At 43.4% G+C, this 6530-nt stretch overlaps 1 non-coding gene across 1 annotated transcript; it reads right to left on the minus strand.

Annotated features, from left to right (window-relative positions):
- Positions 1-2201: 2201 nt before the first annotated feature.
- LOC122035552 lies at positions 2202-2307 on the minus strand. The gene has a single exon (XR_006127097.1). It is a non-coding gene; the product is annotated as a small nucleolar RNA R71 (small nucleolar RNA).
- Positions 2308-6530: the final 4223 nt, after the last annotated feature.

A 6530-nucleotide genomic window follows, 5' to 3' on the forward strand; every position in this document is an offset into this window, starting at 1 on the left:
ACTTCAAGATCTACATCTTTGATGAAGACCTCAACTCAAGAATACCACGTTAAGATGTGATAAAATGGTCTACAAGTTCACACACCCTTGATGCACGACCGTGACAATTCACACGACCGTGCGGTGTATCCAGAACAGAAGGAAGACACGAGCGTGTGGATTCGCACAACCGTGCCACTTAACCAGAAGAGAGGAAGAGCATGGCTATACAGATTTGCACGGCCGTGCCACTTGACCAATGCAGAAGATAGGAATGGTCGTGCCAACTCGCACGGCCGTGCCACTTAACCAGTGCAGAAGATAGACATGGCCGTGTGAACTCACACATTCATGCTACTTAACTAGTACAAAAGATAGACATGACTGTGACAACTCGCACGGCCATGACATGGTTCGTGCAGTGCCCGAGCCTTATCCTATAAAAGAGTCAAGAACCCTATTCATTGTGGGATCTTTGATTCGGGACTTCGCTCCTTTCCTTGGGAAAGGGTTTTCCCCTTCAGGGGAAACCCTAGAGGGAAACCCTAGAGCTTCATCCACTGTCGTCGCTTGACGTTCTGTCCATCTCCAAAGCAAGGAGGCATCCCCAAGATATTGGAAACCTCGGCAAGCATCTCTTTTTCCCCTTCTTCTCACATCAAGGGTTGTAAGTATACTTTACTTTATGCTTTGGGGTAGTTCTTCCCTCACAATGGAGTAGATATCCTCTTCTAGGATTAGGGAGTATTTGTAATGTGATGGAGATGCAGAACTATGTAGATTCGCCACATTTCTATTCAATGACATGTTATTGCCTTATTCGTGCATTGTGTGCGTGACGTATTTATATTTCTTTGCATGATTTGTTGATTGATGTGGAGGATTGTTAATCACGTAAAGGGGATACCCTAGAGTGTATTGACCAAGGTACCCTAGTGACAGGGGTAACCTTTTCCGGACGTCTAGGACATTCTCTTAAAAGGAGAAACAATCCCTTAGGATTTACCGCTCTTGTAGACAGAGTGCTCTAGATCGTACACCCGAGGGGCCCTAGTGACAAGGGTAACCCGTTCACAGGCGTCTAGGACATTCTCTTGAAAAGAGAGGCAATTCCTCCATAAGGAAGTAGGAAACCGTACCAAATCTCTACCTCTATCCTTATTGTTATTTACTAGACATGTACTCCTGTGATCTACCGAGGCACCCTCATGATAAGGGTTAACGGTTATATGATTTCACAGGAATCATCTCTATTCAATACTTAGGGATATTGACCAATTTAACTTCCTACAAGAGCATGGACATAGAGGGTAGAAACTAAGCAATCTATGTAATATCTCCTAGCATTATAGTGAAACCGAAATCCTAGAATTCATCTCTCAAAGCTCATTCCCTTTAAGATCAATTCTCTCTCTCTCCTCTCTCTTCGTCTTAGCCATCTTTCTCTCTTCGATCACTCTCGTTAGTTTGCAAGTGCCAAAGCTAACTTTGGACCGTCTAGATAACTTAATTTGCAACATCTCTAATGCTTAGTCAACATACCCTGTGGTTCGACAATCTTTTATATTACTGACGACGAATCCGTCCACTTGCGGAATCATAACAAGTTTTTAGTGCCGTTGTCGGGGACTATTTTCGATTAACATTAGTTGATTAACATATGAGTTACCCTAGACATTTTTCTTTTTCCTTTGCATTTTCTTTCTTGTTTTCATTATGCACTTTCTTTCTTGTAATTTAAATTCTACATTTTCTTTCTTACTTTTCGTATAGCATTTTATTTCTTGTCTTTAATTCTACATTTTTGTTCTTTTCTCATAATTTTTTTTTAGATACCGTGAGCACTAACATGTCAAGCAGGTCCTTAAGAGATTTCTCTGCACCCATTTCTGCAAGATTTTTATCTCCCATTGTGCAGCCTCATTTTGAAGCAGAAAGTTTCCAACTAGACCCAGAGTTAATTTTCATGATACAAGGTCACAAATTTGGAGGAAAAGTATCAGAAAGTCCTTATCTGCACCTTGAGACATTTCTAGAGCTTTGTGATATGGTGAATTGTGAAGGAGTGTTAGCAGATGCAATTCGGTTGATGGCATTTCCTTTTAGTATCAAGGATAAAGCAAGGACTTGGTTATATTCTCTCCGTCTTCAAAGCATTACAAGTTGGGAACAATTGGAGAAGCAAATTCTAGATCATTTTTTCCCTCCAAGTAAAATAATTTATATGAGGAATTGCGTCACAAATTTTGCTCAGGCATATGAAGAATTATTATTTAAAGCATGGGGCAGATTCAAGAGTCTACAAAGACAGTGCCCTCATCATGGTTTGGAAAAATGGCTAACCCTGCACATATTCTATAGGGAAATTTCTTTCTCAGATAAGTTTTTGTTAGATTCATTAGCTGGAGGTTCTTTTATGGACAAGTGTGTAGACAAAGCATATACATTGATTGATTAAGTAGCATTGAACCTCCATGAATGGTCAAGCACAAGTTGGATGGAATCTCCCTCAGAAATTTGAGAAGTAGAAGTCATATATACAAGAGAGTCTGTCAAACAAAATGCAGTTCAACCATCCAAGAATGTTGAAATTCACAAGTCACAGAATGAGGAGTTCAAACATTTGGGGGAAAAGATTAATATCATAGTTTCAAAATGGTTCAAGGAAGACCTTCCTCCTACACAGATAAGATCTAGTGTAAATGATAATAATTTTAAGTTGAGAAGTGGCAAGAATCATGAAGAACTACTGAAGAAGGATTTGTTTAAGATTGAGGAGAAGAACAATAGAAGATCTCAAGAACTCAGTTTCATTACTCTAGGAAGTTCTCAAAGGCCACAAGTGTCTTTCCCTCAATGATTGATCACACCTACACTAGATAAGCAAGTTGGACCTCCTCTGCAAGCTCAAAGGGAATATGGGAAAAAGGAAGTACCTTTCCCAAAACCTTCACTAAAGGTTCCTTTTCCACAATGGCTAGTGAGGGTCAATGAAAATGAAGACTTTGGCAAATTCTTTGAGACTAATATGGTTGAGTGTAGATTTCTGGATGTATATGAAGATGAGGACTCTTCAGATGAGGATTGTGATGATAATGCAGTGGATACTAAGTTTTCAGATTTACCTTCTGGGTTTACAAGGTGTTATGATGAAATTGAATTTTCAGATGATGAATGTGATGTGGTAGATCAACTTAAAACTGTAAATGAAGTAAGTGATCCTCCTATAGATGATTCTCCCACTGAGAATATTGGTGTTGGTTTATTTTTTGATACTTGTGTTGATGATGATGTTATGAAAGGAAGTGTAGGGAGCTGTGTTATGGAAGAAGCATCTCAAGAATCACCTCCTTTACCCACACAACCTTCTAAGATTATGAGAGTTGCAAGGATTGAACATGTTGTGGGTCAATGTGTAGGGACTTGCGCAATAGAGGCAGAGTCCCAAGAATCACCACCTTTACTTGCACCACCACCTGAGCCAGAGCTAGAGCCATCATTTAATTCAGAAGAGGTCACATCCACATGTTTAGAACTTTCAGGTATCTCTCGGCAAAGCAAGGTTAGTATCTCTAGTGATATTTTGGAAAATTTTATAGAAGTACCTATAATTGATTTTTTTTTGATGTGATTTAATTTTTGATACATATTAAGTTCATACTAATATGGTTCTAGTTCCTTCTAATATAGCATGCTTGGGAGAGGTATGTTTTTCTTTTGGGTGTGTAGATTCTCATGGGGCCTATAATTGGAAGCTCGATCTGAACCATCTTCGATCACCTGAAAGAACTTCAAAGAAGACGAAGATGGAGAGAGTTATACTTTACTCTGTAGCTCCTTTGATGAAAGCTCTCTCCATAATAAGAGCCCTTGGTAGGAGGGTGTTGAAATATCTTACCCCTCCAAGAGCGAGATTTAGATGAATCTAATGAGGTGGTCGAGCTAATGATCTTAAATAAGCGCTTCTTGGGAGGCAACCCAAGTTTATTTTCTTCATTTTCATTCATGTCTTTAGTTCTTTCTAGTTTCATTTCTTTATAATAAATATGTATTCTTTACTTAATTTTTGTTGTCTACTTCTTTTATAGGATTCAAAGATTAGGAGGAGGGCAACTATATGGTGGAGAAGTTAATGACATGGGCATTTGGCACGCATCATTTGGTAACTTCTCTTATTTTTTATCTCCTCCACGTTGTTTTTAGTTTTCATTGAGACAATGAAAAGTTTAAGTCTGGGGGGATGCATTAGATGCATTTAGTTTAGTTCAGTTTTTGCTTAATAAAATTTTTGCTAGTTGCATCTTACATCACATTATGATTGTTTGTTCCTTATTACAAAATACTAATACGTTTATTCTAGATTCCATGTGGTTTATTGGCTACTTATGGTGCTATTATATTTAGTGATCTATCTTTTTCTATCTATGATAGCATGAAGTAAGCAATGTTTTTACTATAAGAGTTTAAGTATTGGTCTTTGATCCTGTACGTGCACTGAGTCGATGGAAACTAGGGACGTGGCGCTCTCTGCTGTTTCCAGGTGATCTTCACAACGACGTAAGCCTCCGATGAACCTGCAACAAAGTCGGGCCGGGAAGGGGTTCCCGGCGATAACTCTCCGATGCTCAAGTCAGGCAACGACGAGAAGAAACAGAGGCAGAATAGAGACTGTGGCTACAATAGATAAGGAGAAAAACCATACCTTCGTCGAAGTCCAGGGGTCTTTATATAGGACCCCGGAGAGGCGCGTGCACACTTCCCGAGGCATGCACGTTCCTCAAAGCATACCTTGGAATGACTGTGTCAAAAAAGCATGCCTGACGCTATACCATAATTGTCCGAACATATCTCTATCATGGCAGCGGAAACTTCCTCCATACGATCCTTGGTACGGCCCGGTTGCCGACCATGCTGCTTGTCGGCGGCAGACGTCTCGAAAATGACATCACTAGCTGCCCCTTTTGTCCTCTTCTAAGCCCCTTGTCTCTAATTGGGCCGGTCGGGCTGATCGCTTGGCTTCCCGAGCGCCTGAGTATACACGTACCACGGACCGGGCGAGACGGCCGCTCAGTCACACACTCGGACGGGGCATCGACTAGTCGTTCTACAGTTCGGCCTAGCAGCTTAGCTACTCGGCATAGAGGTTTCTCCATAAAGGAGCTTGTGAGCATCGGAAGCTCAACCCGAGGTCGAGCTGTCTTCGTGTTGGCCCGGGGTCTACTCGGGTCGGTCGACCATGAGACTTTCTCCCTGCTCGGCCGGACCTTTGACTCTCCAGTGTCATTGACCCCTTCCTCTGTGGGCCCCCGATCCTTACCACCGGATCACATGCCTTCCCTTCAAGTCTAGTCGAAGGAGGCGGCAAGTCCGACTGACTGGACTGTTGGCTTGGTGGCGTGTCTACCACTCATCTACCGAGGTTAGTGTCCATCCGACCGGGGACTATGCAAGTAGGTAATGCCGATCGGCGCATCACCGGTTGGTGCTAGGAAAGTTTTGTTTGCCAACGGTTGTCCCACCGCTCTGGCAGCGGTCACGCTGATTATCCCTAGAAACTCCTCGGTATTTGTGTAAATCACCGCCATCAAGGCTGAGCACGCGACCATGCCCGCATGATGGTGTTTATTAAATGCGACCCGTGAGCGAGCGCCATGTGGTCGCGCATCCGTCACCGTTCACTCGAGCCGTCAGGTATGATGTGACCTTTGGCTTTTCGAATTCGACGGTCAGATCCGCTCCTCGGATCCCGTGACCTGGATCGGACGGCTCCGGTCGATCGAGCCCAACGTTTATAAGGACATCTCCTCTTTCCCAGCCGCTTCGCGTTATCGCGTGCGCATCCGAAGGCTTCAGCTTCCTCTCGTTCAGTGTTCCGGCGAACTCGTTTCTTTGCTTTCCGGTGATCCGTCGCCTCCTCCTTTGGTCCTATCTTCCGTAAGGCCCCTTCACCCTTTTCCTTTCAGTTCTTTTGTGTTTTTCTTCGCACTTTTCGCTGTATTCGTGCCCCCCTTGTACACTATTCCGACCATTCTTCTCGTTAACCCCCGCCATCTCTTGCTTCAGTCCTTGTCCTGGTAATGGCTAGATCCTCTCGCCAGTCCGACCTCGCCCCCGACCTCTGGTATACCACCACAGAGAGCCGGTTCGATGAGAGGGACGCGCTGAGCCTCACCCGAACCTTTGAACTTCCTTCTGACCATGAACTAATACTAGCCACACCCTCCGATCGGCCACACGACCCTCTGATCGGCACTGTTTACTTTTTCCGAGACCAGTTTGTGGCCAGCCTACGTTTTCCTATTCATCCTTTCATCCTTGAGGTGTGCAACTATTTCCGCCTCCCGCTCGGCCAACTCGTCCCTAACTCCTTTAGGTTGCTGTGCGGGGTAGTTGTCTTCTTTAGGCTGCACGACATCCCCTTAGTCCCTAAGACTTTCCACTATTTCTACTATCCCAAATAGTCCAAGTGGGGTACTTTTCTCTTCCAGTCGCGGATCGGTCTTGTTTTCTCGACAAGATGCCGACCTCAAACAAACATTGGAAGGAAAACT

The sequence above is a fragment of the Zingiber officinale genome, chromosome 11B, assembly GCF_018446385.1.
Source record: "Zingiber officinale cultivar Zhangliang chromosome 11B, Zo_v1.1, whole genome shotgun sequence".
In the NCBI taxonomy this organism is placed as follows: domain Eukaryota; kingdom Viridiplantae; phylum Streptophyta; class Magnoliopsida; order Zingiberales; family Zingiberaceae; genus Zingiber; species Zingiber officinale.